Source organism: Patagioenas fasciata, chromosome 1, assembly GCF_037038585.1.
Source record: "Patagioenas fasciata isolate bPatFas1 chromosome 1, bPatFas1.hap1, whole genome shotgun sequence".
Lineage (NCBI taxonomy): Eukaryota > Metazoa > Chordata > Aves > Columbiformes > Columbidae > Patagioenas > Patagioenas fasciata.
In genome coordinates this window covers 12,411,077-12,432,918 of record NC_092520.1, presented here as the reverse complement: position 1 = coordinate 12,432,918, position 21,842 = coordinate 12,411,077, and positions in this window count along the sequence as shown.

The following is a 21,842-nucleotide window of genomic DNA, read 5'->3' as shown; positions in this document are numbered from 1 at the left end:
AGGTCCTAAAGACCCAGGAGGACACCCATTTGAGCAGGACCCAGCAAGGTGCCCTTGCCCCAAGGGGCTGGTGAGTGGTGCCCTGAGCTGCACGGGGCAAAGTGTTGGCAGCAGCTGCAGGGAGGTGACTCTTCCCTCTGCTCAGCGCTGCTGAGGCCAAGCCACAGTGCTGTGCCCGGCTCTGGGTTGCCCAGGACAAGAGAGACGTGGGCAAAGCGGGGAGACCCCCAGTGCCCCTCCCCCACCATGGCGGTTAGAATGCCATGCTGTGTTGACCCGGCGCTGGCCCGGCAACGGTTCTGTGCCAACGCGGAGCGGCACGGGGCAGAGCCCAGCTCTTCCCCAGCAGCGATCCTTGGCACTGGGACGCGTTTTGGAGTCCCTCCACAGCCACCAAGGCAGTATCTCGGGGTCTAGCAGCGCCTCCCACGCAAGGCTGCTACTTTCCTCGTCGCGATGGGCCAGGTGAACTGCTGCCGTGGCTCCAGGTACGTTCCCCCCAAGTCCTGGGGACAGTCCAGCACAGCCAGACCCCGCAGCAGCCGCTTTTCTCATGACCAACACCGTCTGCTCTGCAGGGACGACCCTGAGCCCGTGCAGCAGTGCGTGCCACCACCTCCTGTCTCCTCCCGCAGCGAAGGGGGAGTTGGCCCCTCGGCTGGTGAGTTTGGAGAAGATGGGGGCAGGACGGCCCTTCTCTCTTCCTCTTTCAGACGGGCACTGGGGCCCAATGAGGCTGCTTCTACCCTTCCCGCAGGGCACGTCTGTCCCCATGGCTCTGCAGAGGGAGAGACCTGAGCCCCTGGGGTCCCTTGCTCCCAACTGATGCTTTTCCCCTGCACAGGATGGTTGGGGTAGAGCACTGAGATGGTCAAGGAGAGCTTGCCTGGCACATCTCCTCCACAGCGCTTTGCTCTCTTCTCCTTGCCACCAGGTGGGACCAACAGGAGGAGGAGGTGGGTGTTCTGGCCCTTTGCCCGGCGAGGAACCTCGGATGCTGCAGAGGCTGCCGGGCCATCCACCTCTGGCAACAGCGGGGTGCTGTTTGGCCGGCCCCTGGCAGCTCTCTGCAGCCAAGACGGCACGTTGCCCCAGCCCATCCAGGTAAGCAGCCCTAGGCAGGTGGTCCCCATCCCGCTGGTTCCTCTGTAGAGGTGCTGCACCCATCAGAGGGACCCCAGACGGGTCTTGGGGACAAAGCCAGCTTCTCCCCATGTCACCCAAATCCAGCCAATCCCTTTCCTGCCCCAATGAGACCTGCAGACCCTGCCACGGTCACTCCTGCCCCCGAGGAAGGTTGCCCTGTCCCAGGGACTCTCTGCAGCCCAGCAATGTCCTCCTCTGTCCCGCAGGACCTGCTGGCTCTCCTGCAGGAGCGCGGACCATCCACCGAGGGGATCTTCCGGCTGGCGCCTGGCGAGCGCGCCTCCCGGGAGCTGCGGGAGGCCCTGGACAGCGGCGCCCCGGTGCAGCTGGAAAGCCAGCCGGTGCACCTCCTGGCCGCCATCCTGAAGGTGAACCCTGCTGACACGGCTCCCGGCAGCTCCCGGCTCTGCCGGGGCTGACGGGCACCTGCCAGAGCAGGAGCCCAAAGCCAGGAGCTGCTGCTCAGCCCGAGCGCTGGGCTGGGGATGCTGCCTGTGCTCCCGGCGGCAGCGGGCACAGCCTGAGCCGCAGCCCTCGCCATTGCAGGAGTTCCTGCGCAAGATCCCCTCCAAGCTCCTGCAGGCAGAGCTGTACCAGGACTGGATGGGCGCCCTGCACACCACCAGCAGGGAGGAGAGGCTGGCGGGGCTGAAGGAGTAAGTGTGGCCAGCAGCCTGGCCGCTGTGCGGGCACTGCCAGAGCCCCAAAAGCATTTTTCTGCTTGGGGCAATGGCCGCAGACGTTGCGGGTTGCTACATAAGGGACTCTTGCCACAAGGGCAGGGAAGGAGGGAGAGAGGGAGGTGGCCCTATCTCGGCCAAGGCAGCCCCTCTGCTGTAAACCAGGTGTGGCCAGGGACCCTTCCCTCGGGTGGGCTTGGCTGGGATCAGCCTCCTTAGACCTGTGTTGACAAGCTCTCCTTGATTAACCTTGTGTTCCTGTTCCCTCAGCGTGGCCAGCAAGTTGCCCGAGCCCAACCTGCTCCTCCTCAAGCAGCTGCTCACCCTGCTGCACACCATCAGCAGCAACGCCGGCACCAGCAGGATGACAGCGGCCAGCCTGGCCATCTGTGTGGGGCCGAACCTCCTCAGCCCACCGGAGGAGGACACGCTGCCGCTGGACGTCCTGGTGCAGGTGACCGGCAAGGTACGCCGTGTTGAACGGGCGGCTACAGCCCGCCGGGCCCAGCCCTGGCCGCCTCCTGCCTTCAGCAAACGCTGCTGGGGGAGCTGCTGGGAAGAGCAGCCCCACAGCTGCAGCTTCTGCGCTGAAGTGAGGGTCAGGAGTGGGAAGGGCTGTCTGACCCATTCTCAGCCACCAGGCTGGAAACCAATGGTTTGCTGCTGTGTGCAGGTGACGCAGCTGCTGGAGTTCCTCATTGACCACCACGAGGAACTCTTTGAGGAGGAGGAGGACGATGGGCTTCCCAGTGCATCCGCCGAGGAGTTGCCAGCACCAGAGCCAGAAGCTCCTACCTCAGAGGTTTGCCAGGGCCACAAACAGGCTGGGACTGCTGCCACAGGAACAAGCAAGGTCCTCCACCCAGCACCCCGCAGCTCTGCAGAAGTTCAGAGCTGAGCTAGATCTTGGGCAAGTAGGTCCCTGCCACACCTTCACTTGTACATTGCCCTTGCAGGTGCCTCCAGTCACCCTGGAAAGTGAACACCTGAGTAGCACCTCTGAGGAGAGCAGGTAACATGAGCTGCCTTTGATTAAGAGCAGGACTGATTCAGATTTATCATGGCATTACCTTTCTAACCATACTCTTCCATGCAAAGGTTGCCAGGCTCTTCACGACTCCACAGGAAGAGAAGACCATCCTGTGAAGAGCCAAGTGATGGGCAACCTGAGAGGAAGAGGAGGAAGCTGGCAACGGAGCACTGAGGCACGGGCAACTAAGGAAATCCAAGCAGGCAAAAAGAACCAGGAGCCCAGGTGTGTATCCGCTGCCTACAGAAAGTCGCAAAGCCCCACTTTTCTGTTCACGTCAGCTGGCAATCCCAGCACTGCCTGGTGTCCGAATCCCAAGGACACAGTAAGGAGTTGTTCCAAGTAGCTGTAGACACGGAGACAGTGGCACTTCTTAAAAAGCTCACATTTCACCGGAGGTAATTGAGGGAAGTGAAAAACAACCAATCCATCAAAAAGCAGTGTGATTTTCCTTCACACCAGGGTTTTTAGCCAGGGACACTGAGGGATGCCGCTGCGGCTGCTGCTTTGGTTTTAGAAAGGACATCACAGCCCCCCAAGGGCTCCCTGTCAAGCCCCACTGCCCGCTGAGGGGCACTGCACATCCCTGAGAACCGGCTGTGCCCCGGGAAGGGCATGTGTTGAGAAGGGGCCAAAGTAAAGCTGGAGTCGGTGACTCCTGTTTCATTGGACTTCCCAAAAACCAGGCAACTCCATCGTGACTCTTCTTGTCTTCATGGTTTCATCAGTTCTTTCTGACTCTGTCCTTGTAGCTTCTTGGATTTCCTGGATGAGCTCTGACACCTGGGCTTCCAGGAGCACGATGCAGCCCCAGCACCACCTCGGCGCAGGCGAGGAGAGAGGCAGCGCGCCCTCCTGCTCTGGCCGGCACATTCCACTCGTGCAGCGCTAAGCCAGAGCAGCCCCACGGGGCCCCCAGACCCAGCCCAGCCCTCGCAGGAGGCCTTGCTGGCTCACCCATCAGCTCCGTGAGCAGATGCCCACCAGCTGGAACATCTCTCCAAGGTGGGGAGCTGGCATGTGGACTTCAGGACATGTGGAGTGCGTGACACACGGTGGTGCCTGGCATCTGGGAGGGCCATGAAGACATGCTGGCTGGTGTCTTCCATTCTGTAAAACCCTCCGAGTTTCAATTCCAGCTACCCATTCTTGGCAGACCGATGCGGAACTGACTTGCTCCATTCAAGAAGGGAGCAGCCATTGCTCCTCTTTGCTCAGGGCAAGTGCATGTATGCAGGACACCTGAAGAACTCGTTTGGGGACAGAAGGTAACACGTCAGCCGGCTGCACCTGCTCGAGTCCAAACCCCGCTGTGCTGTCCCTACCAAGAGCAGAAACTACGTTCAGAAGGCTCCTGTCACTGCACTTTTACTGATACCCACTTGCACATTCTGCAAAAGGCACGTACGGAGCTGCGAGAATTCCCTATAAGTATGGAGGCGGTCAAATGGACATTGGACATAATTTTCTCCAGGTTGGAGAAGACCGGTAGCAAAAACTGAAATTATTTCCATACCTCATCAACATACGAGCATATGGATGGGTCATATGTCGCTATGGAAATGCTGGTCCTTTGTGCCCGTCTCATTGACTTTGAAAGAACGTGTCTGTGGAGCTACATCCCACAGGCTAGCTGAGAGCTTTTCCAGGGTTGACTGGACAGGTATTCCGGAATGACGACACATCCATGCGTGTTCACTCTATTGCGACATTGCTCCTCGGCCTGGCGGTGCTCAGGAGAAACCTGCTTTGAGCCCTGTAAAGCCAAAAAAGCCCAGGAAAACTCATGAAAGCGGAAGTTCTGAAGAGCCTCCAATCTCAGCTTGTACAGTTTTTAATGGAAGCACAAGCAAAAAGGAGGCAGTGAATGGTCTGTGATGCAGTTCACATACATATGATAATTATACAGAAAAGCCTTGTATTGCAATGGCCATTTGGATGTATAAATATGTAATATAGAAGGACATGCTTTATTATAAAAGGAAAGTATGTAATCGAAAGGTTGGTCTTCATATTAAGCTGTGTTGTTTCAAATGATAGCACACAAAGTCCTGTCACTTATTTGGTGGTTATTTGGTGCTTTTTAAATTTCTCCAGTGGGGACCTACTGCTGCACAGTGAATTAGCTGCAGTTGGGCATTTTGCTGCGGGGGCAGCCTGTTGCTTTCATGTTTTTTATTATACGGGATGCTATCACTCCTTTTACTGTTCGATAATAGATTTTAAAATGTCTCTTCAATTCAGAAGATGTCTTGTATTATTTAGAAATGTCATATATTAATCTACTTTTTTAAATAAAAAGTGTTTATGTGCAATTAACAAACATGAGCCACATATTTTATTTTTTTTCAAATGTCACAACATTTTAACTAAGTGCTTTACATGGTATGTCTTGAACCTGGCCAAATGGAGATGGTTACAAGAAGAAAGAGAAACATTTGAAGAAAAGAAAAGGCCCTTAGCCCCAGTGTCTGTTATAGACCACCCGACCAGGATGATGAAGGAGATGAATTATTCTACAAGCAGCTGGCAGATGTCTCAATATCGACAGCCCTTGTTCTTGTGGGGGACTTTAACCTGCCAGATATCTGCTGGGAGCTGAATACTGCACAGAAGAGGCAGTCTAGGAATTTCCTAGAGTGTATAGAGGACAAATTCCTTCATCAGCTGGTAAATGAGCCTACCTGGGGTAAGGCCTTGCTAGACCTACTGTTTACAAACAGAGAAGGGCTGGTGGGAGATGTAGTGGTTGGAGACCGCCCGGGGCACAGCGACCACGAAATAATAGAATTTTCAATAGTTAGAGATGCAAGGAGAGCCATCAATAAAACCTCTACACTGGACTTCTGGACGGCAGATTTTTGCCTATTCAGAAGTCTAGTTCAGAGCATACCCTGGGAAACAATGCTTAAAAACAAGGGGACCCAGGAGGGTTGGACATACTTCAGGCGGGAGGTTTTGAGGGCACAGGATCAGGCTATACCAGTGCGCCGAAAGGCTAGCCGGCAGCGAAGACAACCGGCTTGGCTAAACAGGGAGATTTTGGAGGAAATCAGAAATAAAAAGAGAGTTTACAGACTGTGGAAAAAAGGGCTGGCTACCTATGAAGAATTTAGGAAAACAGCTAGATCGTGCAGGAAAAAAATCAGGGAAACAAAAGTGCAGTTTGAAGTTAATTTGGCCAATTCTATTAGGGATAATAAAAAGTCCTTCTTTAAATACATTAATAAGAAAAGGAGGGGCAAGCAAAACCTCCATTCTCTACTGGACTTTGAGGGAAATATAGTTAACAAAGATGAGGAGAAAGCTGAGGTACTTAATACCTACTTTGCCTCGGTATTTACCAGTCAAACAGATGACCCTCAGGATAACTGGCCTCTGGAGATGGTTGACAGGGATAGGAAGCCAAATAGTCTCCTTGTATTCCAAGAGGAAATAGTTGGTGGCTTACTGAGCCATCTGGATCCTCATCCTAGGGTGATGAGGGAGCTAGCAGAAGAGCTCACCAAGCCGCTCTCCATCATCTTCCAACAGTCTTGGCTCACTGGGGAGGTCCCAAATGATTGGAAACTGGCAAATGTTACCCCAATCCACAAAAAGGGCTGCAAAGCTGACCCTGGCAACTACAGGCCTGTCAGCCTGACCTCGGTGCCTGGCAGGGTGATGGAGCAGATCATCCTGAATGCAATCACCCAGCACCTCCAGGATGGACCAGGGATCAGACCCAGCCAGCATGGGTTTAGGAGGGGCAGGTCCTGTCTGACCAACCTGATCTCCTTTTATGATCAGGTGACCCACCTAGTGGATGAGGGGAAAGCTGTAGACGTGGTCTGTCTAGACTTCAGCAAAGCCTTTGACACTGTCTCCCATAATATACTCCTTCAAAAGCTGATAGCCCGCGGCTTGGACAAGTACACTCTCTGCTGGGTTAAGAACTGGCTGGAGGGCCGGGCCCAGAGAGTACTGGTGAATGGGGCTGCATCTAGCTGGCGGCCGGTCACTAGTGGTGTCCCCCAGGGGTCAGTGTTGGGTCCAGTCCTGTTTAACATCTTTATTGATGATTTAGATGAGGGGATTGAGACCATCATCAGCAAATTTGCTGATGACACCAAGTTGGGGGGCAGCGTCGACCTGCTGGAAGGCAGGAGGGCTCTGCAAAGAGATCTGGATAGACTGGAAAAATGGGCTGATTCCAATGGGATGAAGTTCAACAAGGCCAAGTGCCGGGTCCTGCACTTTGGCCACAACAACCCCCTGCAGCGCTCCAGGCTGGGCACAGAGTGGCTGGAGAGCAGCCAGGCAGAAAGGGACCTGGGGGTACTGATTGACAGGAAGCTCAACATGAGCCAACAGTGTGCCCAGGTGGCCAAGAAGGCCAATGGTATCCTGGCCTGTATCAAAAATAGTGTGGTCAGTAGGACAAGGGAAGTGATCCTTCCCCTGTACTCTGCATTGGTGAGGCCACACCTGGAGTATTGTGTTCAGTTCTAGGCCCCTCAGTTCAGGAAAGATATTGAGGTGCTGGAGCAGGTCCAGAGAAGAGCAACAAGACTGGGGAAGGGACTTGAGCACATGACCTATGGGGAGAGGCTGAGGGAGCTGGGGTTGTTCAGTCTGGAGAAGAGGAGGCTTAGAGGTGACCTCATCACTCTCTAGAACTACCTGAAGGGAAGTTATAGCCAGGTGGGAACTGGTCTCTTCTCCCAGGCAGTTAGCAATAGGACAAGGGGACATGGGCTTAAACTCTGCCAGGGGAAGTTTAGGCTGGATATTAGGAAGAAGTTCTTTACGGAGAGAGTGATCAGGCATTGGAATGGCCTGCCCAGGGAGGTGGTGGACTCACGGTCCCTGGAGGTTTTTAAACTGAGATTGGACATGGCTCTTAGTGCCATGATCTAGTAAATGGGCTGAAGTTGGACCAAGGGTTGGACTTGATGATCTCTGAGGTCTTTTCCAACCTAGCCAATTCTGTGTGTGATTCTGTGTGTGTTTGCTCTTCAGTGCACTAGCTACAAAGACCTGTCTGGAGAATGCTGCCACTAGGTCTCAGCCCCGAGGATGCAAGACACAAACCTCCTTGGCAGAAGAGGGAACTAAAACTCGGGTGGGATTCGGCTCACTCTAACCTCCGCGTCCCTCTTTGGACTCGGTGTCCACACAGTCATCACAGGGAGTGCCTATCAAGGGCTTAGTGCAGTAGCCTACCCCTGGGCATCATTTGGGAATGATCCGAGATCCCACAGGTATGTCCTCTGGCCTCCAGCTGTGCCCTTAGAAGGGACAGACCGCCCACAGGTCTGTGTCACATCTGCTGAGCTCTGGGCTTTAGTTATGGTATACAGCTGGCATTAAGTTTCCCACGTGCAGGAAATCCAACTGAGGCGCAGCCAATGCAGTCGGTTAAACTTGGAGGTGTCCTAAATTACATCCACTTCAGGACAGCAGGAATAATGTTTTATTCTGCTAACAATGGGATCTTTGCAATATTTTAAGATGAAAAATTGCAGCATAGCTAGGTCAGGCAGAAAATGAAACTAAATGATTTCTTAGAAGCAAGGTGAGGCTTTGCAGGAAGATGTCAGAGCTGCAGTTCACATATGTAGGGAGAAATCAGGAAAGACCAAAGCTCAACTAGGCTTGAAACTTGTGCTGCCTGGTCCTGTGAGGCGGAAGACCCGGGCTGCAGCAGCAGTGACTTTCCATTTGCGGACACTGAAACTGTATGGAAGCACTTGTATCAGCCGAACGGTCTTCATCCCGTGGGGCCTGATGAGATTCACTCCAGAGTCCTGAAGGAGTTAGCAGGTGTCACAGCAGGAGTCCTTCCAATCATCTTGTAAAGGTCTGGGAATGCGGGTAGGTCCCTGCTGACTGGAAGCTCCCCACTGTTCTTCCAGTTTATCAGAAGAGCATGAGGGAAGAACCAGGAAAGAACAGATCTCCTAGTCTATCCTCCATTTCTGTGCAAGTGACGGACAAGATCATCCTGAGTGCTGTTGAAAGACATTTCGAGGACAACGCAATTTCACGGAGAAAGTCAACATGGGTTCAAGGAAGGGAAGTCCTGTCAAACTATTTTGATGTCCCTCTGGGATAAGGTCACCTGCCCAGTGGATGATTGGAAAGCAAGGTGCGTAGTTGTCCTGGATTTTACCATGGCTTTTGATATTGTCCCTCATAGTAGACTTCTGCACAAGATGTCCAGCTGTGAGATGACCAGGTACACGGTGCACTAGGTGAAGATTTGTCTGAAAGGCAGGGCTCAGTGGACTGTAGGTGAATGGGGATACATCTGGCTGGTGGCCCGTCACCAGCAGCATTCCCCAGGGCTCAATTCCGTATTGTTATCAATGATGTGGATGCAGATGTGGATGCAGGAGTGGAAGGCACCACTAGCAAGTTTGCGGATGACGCTAAATTGGGAGATGCTGTTGAGTCTCTCAAGGGACAAAAGACCTTGTAGAGGGATCAGGAATGCTTCACAGTAGATATCAGTGAACATTCACTTATTCAGGGAGTGGTCAAACGCTGGAAGAGGCATCCTAGAGAGCTGATGGATGCCTCACGCCCCTCAGTGTTTAAGAGGCATTTGCACAATGCTCTTCATAATACGCTTTAAGTCTCAGTCAGCTCTGAATTTGTCATGCAGCTTGGATTAGCTGGTCACTGTAGGTCGCTTCTAAGTCAACTATTCCAGTGTATTCGCCCTTGATCCTACAGCTGCAAAAGCCGTGCATGAAACTGGGCGTTCTCCTACGCATACCGACATACAATTACAATCAGAGTTACCCCAGCTAGGTTCCTCTCCTTCAACGGCACCTGGGAACTCTCTCCCTTGAAGTCCTTTCAAGGCCTTGGCTTGCTCAGAAGGGCAGCTGTCAAGGACAGCACACACAGGCTACTCGGGAACAGAGACCCTGTAGGGAGACAGGCCCCATTCATCCCTTCATGTCCTCTGCCTTCCCGTTAGCCCTCTGCTCAGCTGTTGAGTACAAGAAGGGCCAGGCACATGTCTGGGACTTCACTGCCACGGATTTTGAGTCTCCAGCTTTGGAAAACCCAGCAGTCCCTAGTGTCTGATAGACTGTAACAAAGACAGGAGTCTGTTCCCAGAGGCAGGGGGGTCTCCCGGTGACTGGGACCCCTCCGGCTGCTCCGCCCATGCGCTCAAGAGCTGTAGAAGAGAAGGAACAACAACGCAAGACTGAAAGCCAGTCTATAGCATCTCTACAAGATCTAGTTAGAAAGTCGCAGCCGCAATTAGAAGGAAGGGTGGGCGCCCACTTACTGCAGGAGGAATTGTACGAAAGGCTAATGTGAGCAGTGGATGACCAGATGGAAAAGGGCTGTAAGAAGCCATTAAAAAGGAAAGGGAAGAAGACGCTGACCTATCCCCTGCCCATTCTAGAAGATTTGCAGGATCATTTGGACAAGTTACCTGTCCCACTACAGCCGTTGACTAAGACCAAATACTCATATGAGAACTCAGGGAATTAAGTACCCCATATCGTAAGAAAAAAAAGGACGCATTTGAGGCCTCCAAATGGCCCAAATTAAAGCATAAGTATGGTCAGACTCACCAGGAGTTGAACACTGAGTATGTCTGGAGAGTTTCTTTCACTGAAGGTGACCACATTTTATTGTCCGACAAGGAAGCTGAAGGGTACTGGAGACCTGGTGCGTTTCTGATCGCAGGAAACATGGATATCATGGATTTGCGCTTTTCGGAAATACCGTGCTCCATGTCCTTGAGAACCTGGAGTTGTGCAGACGGCTGCTCAATCAAGGAGGCAGCAACGCAGCTGCGCTGGCTATTGCAGCCGGCAAAGCCAAACTCCTCTCCAGTTTTCCATGAGCGTGTCCACACTATTTCTACCTGGACATTTGTAATGTACTGATGGACTTTATGTCACCAGCATTCAGTTGATAGACATTGGTCTCAGTGGAAACCGCAGCAGTCCCTACTGTCTGATACACTGTAACAAGGACAGGAATTCATCCTCCTGAAGCAGGGGGGTCTCCCAGTGACTGGGACCCCGCTGGTTGCTCAGCCCATGCACTCAAGAGCTGCACGTATCAGGCGGTTGTGGTGTGGACAGTGTCCGTGTGCTGACTGGATGCTCCACACGTGCGCAGTGTGTGGGGCACTCCGGTGGGTCCGTGGATTCCCTGATGGAGGGCATGGGAACAGAAATTAGCCTTAAAGATATTAAGGTCTACCCGTGAGAAAGATGGGAATAAAGGAGTATCCGGAGGAATTAAGGTGTACCCGTGAGAGAGAAGGGAGTAGAAGAGTAACACTGATGACAGCAAAATTAAGCAATGAGAAGTTACTGCCGTAACTTGTAACCAATAGAGAAGAGACAAGTGAATTGGTAAAACTGTATAAAACTGCACTTGTGGCAATAAATGGCATCTCCTACCTTCATTTTGGAAGAACTTGGTCTATGTCATTTGTCCATCTCAGCCACGACAGCAGTGTAATAACATTCATGGGCGGTGCAGACGTAGCAACAGCCAGAGATCCCCATGGAGGTGGAGATGACGAAAAAGCGTGACCGGTGCTTCCCACGTGGGCCTCTGCTCCTGCCAACAGTCTCCAGGAGAAGAAGACAACGGTCCTATGAGATGTCGCTGGATCCACAGCGGTGGCTCTCCCTCACTCTCTCTCTCTACTTTTCTTAAAAAACAGTACAATAAAGTTTTGTTACTTTCCTGACATTTAGCCTCGATTGAGCCTTAATCGCAGCATTAAGGATCACCTTTAATCGTGGTCCTCTAGATCGCGAGAGTATCATGTGAAGGAGACCAAAACTGGTGTTCAAAGAGGTGGACTCAAGGAAAATCCAGCTCTGGATGCTGGTGCCTGCAGAACAAGAGTGGGACAGACTATGAATGGCACCAGTACCGGTATAAAGCATTTTTGGAAACATCCACATAGACTCATGACCAAAGCAGCCTGATAAAGCTGCTCGAAAGAAACATGTAACAAAAGGTCCTAAAGACCCAGGAGGACACCCATTTGAGCAGGACCCAGCAAGGTGCCCTTGCCCCAAGGGGCTGGTGAGTGGTGCCCTGAGCTGCACGGGGCAAAGTGTTGGCAGCAGCTGCAGGGAGGTGACTCTTCCCTCTGCTCAGCGCTGCTGAGGCCAGGCCACAGTGCTGTGCCCGGCTCTGGGTTGCCCAGGACAAGAGAGACGTGGGCAAAGCGGGGAGACCCCCAGTGCCCCTCCCCCACCATGGCGGTTAGAATGCCATGCTGTGTTGACCCGGCGCTGGCCCGGCAACGGTTCTGTGCCAACGCGGAGCGGCACGGGGCAGAGCCCAGCTCTTCCCCAGCAGCGATCCTTGGCACTGGGACGCGTTTTGGAGTCCCTCCACAGCCACCAAGGCAGTATCTCGGGGTCTAGCAGCGCCTCCCACGCAAGGCTGCTACTTTCCTCGTCGCGATGGGCCAGGTGAACTGCTGCCGTGGCTCCAGGTACGTTCCCCCCAAGTCCTGGGGACAGTCCAGCACAGCCAGACCCCGCAGCAGCCGCTTTTCTCATGACCAACACCGTCTGCTCTGCAGGGACGACCCTGAGCCCGTGCAGCAGTGCGTGCCACCACCTCCTGTCTCCTCCGGCAGCGAAGGGGGAGTTGGCCCCTCGGCTGGTGAGTTTGGAGAAGATGGGGGCAGGACGGCCCTTCTCTCTTCCTCTTTCAGACGGGCACTGGGGCCCAATGAGGCTGCTTCTACCCTTCCCGCAGGGCACGTCTGTCCCCATGGCTCTGCAGAGGGAGAGACCTGAGCCCCTGGGGTCCCTTGCTCCCAACTGATGCTTTTCCCCTGCACAGGATGGTTGGGGTAGAGCACTGAGATGGTCAAGGAGAGCTTGCCTGGCACATCTCCTCCACAGCTCTTTGCTCTCTTCTCCTTGCCACCAGGTGGGACCAACAGGAGGAGGAGGTGGGTGTTCTGGCCCTTTGCCCGGCGAGGAACCTCGGATGCTGCAGAGGCTGCCGGGCCATCCACCTCTGGCAACAGCGGGTTGCTGTTTGGCCGGCCCCTGGCAGCTCTCTGCAGCCAAGACGGCACGTTGCCCCAGCCCATCCAGGTAAGCAGCCCTAGGCAGGTGGTCCCCATCCCGCTGGTTCCTCTGTAGAGGTGCTGCACCCATCAGAGGGACCCCAGACGGGTCTTGGGGACAAAGCCAGCTTCTCCCCATGTCACCCAAATCCAGCCAATCCCTTTCCTGCCCCAATGAGACCTGCAGACCCTGCCACGGTCACTCCTGCCCCCGAGGAAGGTTGCCCTGTCCCAGGGACTCTCTGCAGCCCAGCAATGTCCTCCTCTGTCCCGCAGGACCTGCTGGCTCTCCTGCAGGAGCGCGGACCATCCACCGAGGGGATCTTCCGGCTGGCGCCTGGCGAGCGCGCCTCCCGGGAGCTGCGGGAGGCTTTGGACAGCGGCGCCCCGGTGCAGCTGGAAAGCCAGCCGGTGCACCTCCTGGCCGCCATCCTGAAGGTGAACCCTGCTGACACGGCTCCCGGCAGCTCACGGCTCTGCCGGGGCTGACGGGCACCTGCCAGAGCAGGAGCCCAAAGCCAGGAGCTGCTGCTCAGCGCGAGCGCTGGGCTGGGGATGCTGCCTGTGCTCCCGGCGGCAGCGGGCACAGCCTGAGCCGCAGCCCTCGCCATTGCAGGAGTTCCTGCGCAAGATCCCCTCCAAGCTCCTGCAGGCAGAGCTGTACCAGGACTGGATGGGCGCCCTGCACACCACCAGCAGGGAGGAGAGGCTGGCGGGGCTGAAGGAGTAAGTGTGGCCAGCAGCCTGGCCGCTGCGCGGGCACTGCCAGAGCCCCAAAAGCATTTTTCTGCTTGGGGCAATGGCTGCAGACGTTGCGGGTGGCTACATAAGGGACTCTTGCCACAAGGGCAGGGAAGGAGGGAGAGAGGGAGGTGGCCCTATCTCGGCCAAGGCAGCCCCTCTGCTGTAAACCAGGTGTGGCCAGGGACCCTTCCCTCGGGTGGGCTTGGCTGGGATCAGCCTCCTTAGACCTGTGTTGACAAGCTCTCCTTGATTAACCTTGTGTTCCTGTTCCCTCAGCGTGGCCAGCAAGTTGCCCGAGCCCAACCTGCTCCTCCTCAAGCAGCTGCTCACCCTGCTGCACACCATCAGCAGCAACGCCGGCACCAGCAGGATGACAGCGGCCAGCCTGGCCATCTGTGTGGGGCCGAACCTCCTCAGCCCACCGGAGGAGGACACGCTGCCGCTGGACGTCCTGGTGCAGGTGACCGGCAAGGTACGCCGTGTTGAACGGGCGGCTACAGCCCGCCGGGCCCAGCCCTGGCCGCCTCCTGCCTTCAGCAAACGCTGCTGGGGCAGCTGCTGGGAAGAGCAGCCCCACAGCTGCAGCTTCTGCGCTGAAGTGAGGGTCAGGAGTGGGAAGGGCTGTCTGACCCATTCTCAGCCACCAGGCTGGAAACCAATGGTTTGCTGCTGTGTGCAGGTGACGCAGCTGCTGGAGTTCCTCATTGACCACCACGAGGAACTCTTTGAGGAGGAGGAGGACGATGGGCTTCCCAGTGCATCCGCCGAGGAGTTGCCAGCACCAGAGCCAGAAGCTCCTACCTCAGAGGTATGCCAGGGCCACAAACAGGCTGGGACTGCTGCCACAGGAACAAGCAAGGTCCTCCACCCAGCACCCCGCAGCTCTGCAGAAGTTCAGAGCTGAGCTAGATCTTGGGCAAGTAGGTCCCTGCCACACCTTCACTTGTACATTGCCCTTGCAGGTGCCTCCAGTCACCCTGGAAAGTGAACACCTGAGTAGCACCTCTGAGGAGAGCAGGTAACATGAGCTGCCTTTGATTAAGAGCAGGACTGATTCAGGTTTATCGTGGCATTACCTTTCTAACCATACTCTTCCATGCAAAGGTTGCCAGGCTCTTCACGACTCCACAGGAAGAGAAGACCATCCTGTGAAGAGCCAAGTGATGGGCAACCTGAGAGGAAGAGGAGGAAGCTGGCAACGGAGCACTGAGGCACGGGCAACTAAGGAAATCCAAGCAGGCAAAAAGAACCAGGAGCCCAGGTGTGTATCCGCTGCCTACAGAAAGTCGCAAAGCCCCACTTTTCCGTTCACGTCAGCTGGCAATCCCAGCGCTGCCTGGTGTCCGAATCCCAAGGACACAGTAAGGAGTTGTTCCAAGTAGCTGTAGACATGGAGACAGTGGCACTTCTTAAAAAGCTCACATTTCACCGGAGGTAATTGAGGGAAGTGAAAAACAACCAATCCATCAAAAAGCAGTGTGATTTTCCTTCACACCAGGGTTTTTAGCCAGGGACACTGAGGGATGCCGCTGCTGCTGCTGCTTGGGTTTTAGAAAGGACATCACAGCCCCCCAGGGGCTCCCTGTCGAGCCCCACTGCCCGCTGAGGGGCACTGCACATCCCTGAGAACCGGCTGTGCCCCGGGAAGGGCATGTGTTGAGAAGGGGCCAAAGCAAAGCTGGAGTCGGTGACTCCTGTTTCATTGGACTTCCCAAAAACCAGGCAACTCCATCGTGACTCTTCTTGCCTTCATGGTTTCATCAGTTCTTTCTGACTCTGTCCTTGTAGCTTCTTGGATTTCCTGGATGAGCTCTGACACCTGGGCTTCCAGGAGCACGATGCAGCCCCAGCACCACCTCGGCGCAGGCGAGGAGAGAGGCAGCGCGCCCTCCTGCTCTGGCCGGCACATTCCACTCGTGCAGCGCTAAGCCAGAGCAGCCCCACGGGGCCCCCAGACCCAGCCCAGCCCTCGCAGGAGGCCTTGCTGGCTCACCCATCAGCTCCGTGAGCAGGTGCCCACCAGCTGGAACATCTCTCCAAGGTGGGGAGCTGGCATGTGGACTTCAGGACATGTGGAGTGCGTGACACACGGTGGTGCCTGGCATCTGGGAGGGCCATGAAGACATGCTGGCTGGTGTCTTCCATTCTGTAAAACCCTCCGAGTTTCAATTCCAGCTACCCATTCTTGGCAGACCGATGCGGAACTGACTTGCTCCATTCAAGAAGGGAGCAGCCATTGCTCCTCTTTGCTCAGGGCAAGTGCATGTATGCAGGACACCTGAAGAACTCGTTTGGGGACAGAAGGTAACACGTCAGCCGGCTGCACCTGCTCGAGTCCAAACCCCGCTGTGCTGTCCCTACCAAGAGCAGAAACTACGTTCAGAAGGCTCCTGTCACTGCACTTTTACTGATACCCACTTGCACATTCTGCAAAAGGCACGTACGGAGCTGCGAGAATTCCCTATAAGTATGGAGGCGGTCAAATGGACATTGGACATAATTTTCTCCAGGTTGGAGAAGACCGGTAGCAAAAACTGAAATTATTTCCATACCTCATCAACATACGAGCATATGGATGGGTCATATGTCGCTATGGAAATGCTGGTCCTTTGTGCCCGTCTCATTGACTTTGAAAGAACGTGTCTGTGGAGCTACATCCCACAGGCTAGCTGAGAGCTTTTCCAGGGTTGACTGGACAGGTATTCCGGAATGACGACACATCCATGCGTGTTCACTCTATTGCGACATTGCTCCTCGGCCTGGCGGTGCTCAGGAGAAACCTGCTTTGAGCCCTGTAAAGCCAAAAAAGCCCAGGAAAACTCATGAAAGCGGAAGTTCTGAAGAGCCTCCAATCTCAGCTTGTACAGTTTTTAATGGAAGCACAAGCAAAAAGGAGGCAGTGAATGGTCTGTGATGCAGTTCACATACATATGATAATTATACAGAAAAGCCTTGTATTGCAATGGCCATTTGGATGTATAAATATGTAATATAGAAGGACATGCTTTATTATAAAAGGAAAGTATGTAATCGAAAGGTTGGTCTTCATATTAAGCTGTGTTGTTTCAAATGATAGCACACAAAGTCCTGTCACTTATTTGGTGGTTATTTGGTGCTTTTTAAATTTCTCCAGTGGGGACCTACTGCTGCACAGTGAATTAGCTGCAGTTGGGCATTTTGCTGCGGGGGCAGCCTGTTGCTTTCATGTTTTTTATTATACGGGATGCTATCACTCCTTTTACTGTTCGATAATAGATTTTAAAATGTCTCTTCAATTCAGAAGATGTCTTGTATTATTTAGAAATGTCATATATTAATCTACTTTTTTAAATAAAAAGTGTTTATGTGCAATTAACAAACATGAGCCACATATTTTATTTTTTTTCAAATGTCACAACATTTTAACTAAGTGCTTTACATGGTATGTCTTGAACCTGGCCAAATGGAGATGGTTACAAGAAGAAAGAGAAACATTTGAAGAAAAGAAAAGGCCCTTAGCCCCAGTGTCTGTTATAGACCACCCGACCAGGATGATGAAGGAGATGAATTATTCTACAAGCAGCTGGCAGATGTCTCAATATCGACAGCCCTTGTTCTTGTGGGGGACTTTAACCTGCCAGATATCTGCTGGGAGCTGAATACTGCACAGAAGAGGCAGTCTAGGAATTTCCTAGAGTGTATAGAGGACAAATTCCTTCATCAGCTGGTAAATGAGCCTACCTGGGGTAAGGCCTTGCTAGACCTACTGTTTACAAACAGAGAAGGGCTGGTGGGAGATGTAGTGGTTGGAGACCGCCCGGGGCACAGCGACCACGAAATAATAGAATTTTCAATAGTTAGAGATGCAAGGAGAGCCATCAATAAAACCTCTACACTGGACTTCTGGACGGCAGATTTTTGCCTATTCAGAAGTCTAGTTCAGAGCATACCCTGGGAAACAATGCTTAAAAACAAGGGGACCCAGGAGGGTTGGACATACTTCAGGCGGGAGGTTTTGAGGGCACAGGATCAGGCTATACCAGTGCGCCGAAAGGCTAGCCGGCAGCAAAGACAACCGGCTTGGCTAAACAGGGAGATTTTGGAGGAAATCAGAAATAAAAAGAGAGTTTACAGACTGTGGAAAAAAGGGCTGGCTACCTATGAAGAATTTAGGAAAACAGCTAGATCGTGCAGGAAAAAAATCAGGGAAACAAAAGTGCAGTTTGAAGTTAATTTGGCCAATTCTATTAGGGATAATAAAAAGTCCTTCTTTAAATACATTAATAAGAAAAGGAGGGGCAAGCAAAACCTCCATTCTCTACTGGACTTTGAGGGAAATATAGTTAACAAAGATGAGGAGAAAGCTGAGGTACTTAATACCTACTTTGCCTCGGTATTTACCAGTCAAACAGATGGCCCTCAGGATAACTGGCCTCTGGAGATGGTTGACAGGGATAGGAAGCCAAATAGTCTCCTTGTATTCCAAGAGGAAATAGTTGGTGGCTTACTGAGCCATCTGGATCCTCATCCTAGGGTGATGAGGGAGCTAGCAGAAGAGCTCACCAAGCCGCTCTCCATCATCTTCCAACAGTCTTGGCTCACTGGGGAGGTCCCAAATGATTGGAAACTGGCAAATGTTACCCCAATCCACAAAAAGGGCTGCAAAGCTGACCCTGGCAACTACAGGCCTGTCAGCCTGACCTCGGTGCCTGGCAGGGTGATGGAGCAGATCATCCTGAATGCAATCACACAGCACCTCCAGGATGGACCAGGGATCAGACCCAGCCAGCATGGGTTTAGGAGGGGCAGGTCCTGTCTGACCAACCTGATCTCCTTTTATGATCAGGTGACCCACCTAGTGGATGAGGGGAAAGCTGTAGACGTGGTCTGTCTAGACTTCAGCAAAGCCTTTGACACTGTCTCCCATAATATACTCCTTCAAAAGCTGATAGCCCGCGGCTTGGACAAGTACACTCTCTGCTGGGTTAAGAACTGGCTGGAGGGCCGGGCCCAGAGAGTACTGGTGAATGGGGCTGCATCTAGCTGGCGGCCGGTCACTAGTGGTGTCCCCCAGGGGTCAGTGTTGGGTCCAGTCCTGTTTAACATCTTTATTGATGATTTAGATGAGGGGATTGAGACCATCATCAGCAAATTTGCTGATGACACCAAGTTGGGGGGCAGCGTCGACCTGCTGGAAGGCAGGAGGGCTCTGCAAAGAGATCTGGATAGACTGGAAAAATGGGCTGATTCCAATGGGATGAAGTTCAACAAGGCCAAGTGCCGGGTCCTGCACTTTGGCCACAACAACCCCCTGCAGCGCTCCAGGCTGGGCACAGAGTGGCTGGAGAGCAGCCAGGCAGAAAGGGACCTGGGGGTACTGATTGACAGGAAGCTCAACATGAGCCAACAGTGTGCCCAGGTGGCCAAGAAGGCCAATGGTATCCTGGCCTGTATCAAAAATAGTGTGGTCAGTAGGACAAGGGAAGTGATCCTTCCCCTGTACTCTGCATTGGTGAGGCCACACCTGGAGTATTGTGTTCAGTTCTAGGCCCCTCAGTTCAGGAAAGATATTGAGGTGCTGGAGCAGGTCCAGAGAAGAGCAACAAGACTGGGGAAGGGACTTGAGCACATGACCTATGGGGAGAGGCTGAGGGAGCTGGGGTTGTTCAGTCTGGAGAAGAGGAGGCTTAGAGGTGACCTCATCACTCTCTAGAACTACCTGAAGGGAAGTTATAGCCAGGTGGGAACTGGTCTCTTCTCCCAGGCAGTTAGCAATAGGACAAGGGGACATGGGCTTAAACTCTGCCAGGGGAAGTTTAGGCTGGATATTAGGAAGAAGTTCTTTACGGAGAGAGTGATCAGGCATTGGAATGGCCTGCCCAGGGAGGTGGTGGACTCACGGTCCCTGGAGGTTTTTAAACTGAGATTGGACATGGCTCTTAGTGCCATGATCTAGTAAATGGGCTGAAGTTGGACCAAGGGTTGGACTTGATGATCTCTGAGGTCTTTTCCAACCTAGCCAATTCTGTGTGTGATTCTGTGTGTGTTTGCTCTTCAGTGCACTAGCTACAAAGACCTGTCTGGAGAATGCTGCCACTAGGTCTCAGCCCCGAGGATGCAAGACACAAACCTCCTTGGCAGAAGAGGGAACTAAAACTCGGGTGGGATTCGGCTCACTCTAACCTCCGCGTCCCTCTTTGGACTCGGTGTCCACACAGTCATCACAGGGAGTGCCTATCAAGGGCTTGGTGCAGTAGCCTACCCCTGGGCATCATTTGGGAATGATCCGAGATCCCACAGGTATGTCCTCTGGCCTCCAGCTGTGCCCTTAGAAGGGACAGACCGCCCACAGGTCTGTGTCACATCTGCTGAGCTCTGGGCTTTAGTTATGGCATACAGCTGGCATTAAGTTTCCCACGTGCAGGAAATCCAACTGAGGCGCAGCCAATGCAGTCGGTTAAACTTGGAGGTGTCCTAAATTACATCCACTTCAGGACAGCAGGAATAATGTTTTATTCTGCTAACAATGGGATCTTTGCAATATTTTAAGATGAAAAATTGCAGCATAGCTAGGTCAGGCAGAAAATGAAACTAAATGATTTCTTAGAAGCAAGGTGAGGCTTTGCAGGAAGATGTCAGAGCTGCAGTTCACATATGTAGGGAGAAATCAGGAAAGACCAAAGCTCAACTAGGCTTGAAACTTGTGCTGCCTGGTCCTGTGAGGCGGAAGACCCGGGCTGCAGCAGCAGTGACTTTCCATTTGCGGACACTGAAACTGTATGGAAGCACTTGTATCAGCCGAACGGTCTTCATCCCGTGGGGCCTGATGAGATTCACTCCAGAGTCCTGAAGGAGTTAGCAGGTGTCACAGCAGGAGTCCTTCCAATCATCTTGTAAAGGTCTGGGAATGCGGGTAGGTCCCTGCTGACTGGAAGCTCCCCACTGTTCTTCCAGTTTATCAGAAGAGCATGAGGGAAGAACCAGGAAAGAACAGATCTCCTAGTCTATCCTCCATTTCTGTGCAAGTGACGGACAAGATCATCCTGAGTGCTGTTGAAAGACATTTCGAGGACAACGCAATTTCACGGAGAAAGTCAACATGGGTTCAAGGAAGGGAAGTCCTGTCAAACTATTTTGATGTCCCTCTGGGATAAGGTCACCTGCCCAGTGGATGATTGGAAAGCAAGGTGCGTAGTTGTCCTGGATTTTACCATGGCTTTTGATATTGTCCCTCATAGTAGACTTCTGCACAAGATGTCCAGCTGTGAGATGACCAGGTACACGGTGCACTAGGTGAAGATTTGTCTGAAAGGCAGGGCTCAGTGGACTGTAGGTGAATGGGGATACATCTGGCTGGTGGCCCGTCACCAGCAGCATTCCCCAGGGCTCAATTCCGTATTGTTATCAATGATGTGGATGCAGATGTGGATGCAGGAGTGGAAGGCACCACTAGCAAGTTTGCGGATGACGCTAAATTGGGAGATGCTGTTGAGTCTCTCAAGGGACAAAAGACCTTGTAGAGGGATCAGGAATGCTTCACAGTAGATATCAGTGAACATTCACTTATTCAGGGAGTGGTCAAACGCTGGAAGAGGCATCCTAGAGAGCTGATGGATGCCTCACGCCCCTCAGTGTTTAAGAGGCATTTGCACAATGCTCTTCATAATACGCTTTAAGTCTCAGTCAGCTCTGAATTTGTCATGCAGCTTGGATTAGCTGGTCACTGTAGGTCGCTTCTAAGTCAACTATTCCAGTGTATTCGCCCTTGATCCTACAGCTGCAAAAGCCGTGCATGAAACTGGGCGTTCTCCTACGCATACCGACATACAATTACAATCAGAGTTACCCCAGCTAGGTTCCTCTCCTTCAGCGGCACCTGGGAACTCTCTGCCTTGAAGTCCTTTCAAGGCCTTGGCTTGCTCAGAAGGGCAGCTGTCAAGGACAGCACACACAGGCTACTGGGGAACAGAGACCCTGTAGGGAGACAGGCCCCATTCATCCCTTCATGTCCTTTGCCTTCCCGTTAGCCCTCTGCTCAGCTGTTGAGTACAAGAAGGGCCAGGCACGTGTCTGGGACTTCACTGCCACGGATTTTGAGTCTCCAGCTTTGGAAAACCCAGCAGTCCCTAGTGTCTGATAGACTGTAACAAAGACAGGAGTCTCTTCCCAGAGGCAGGGGGGTCTCCCGGTGACT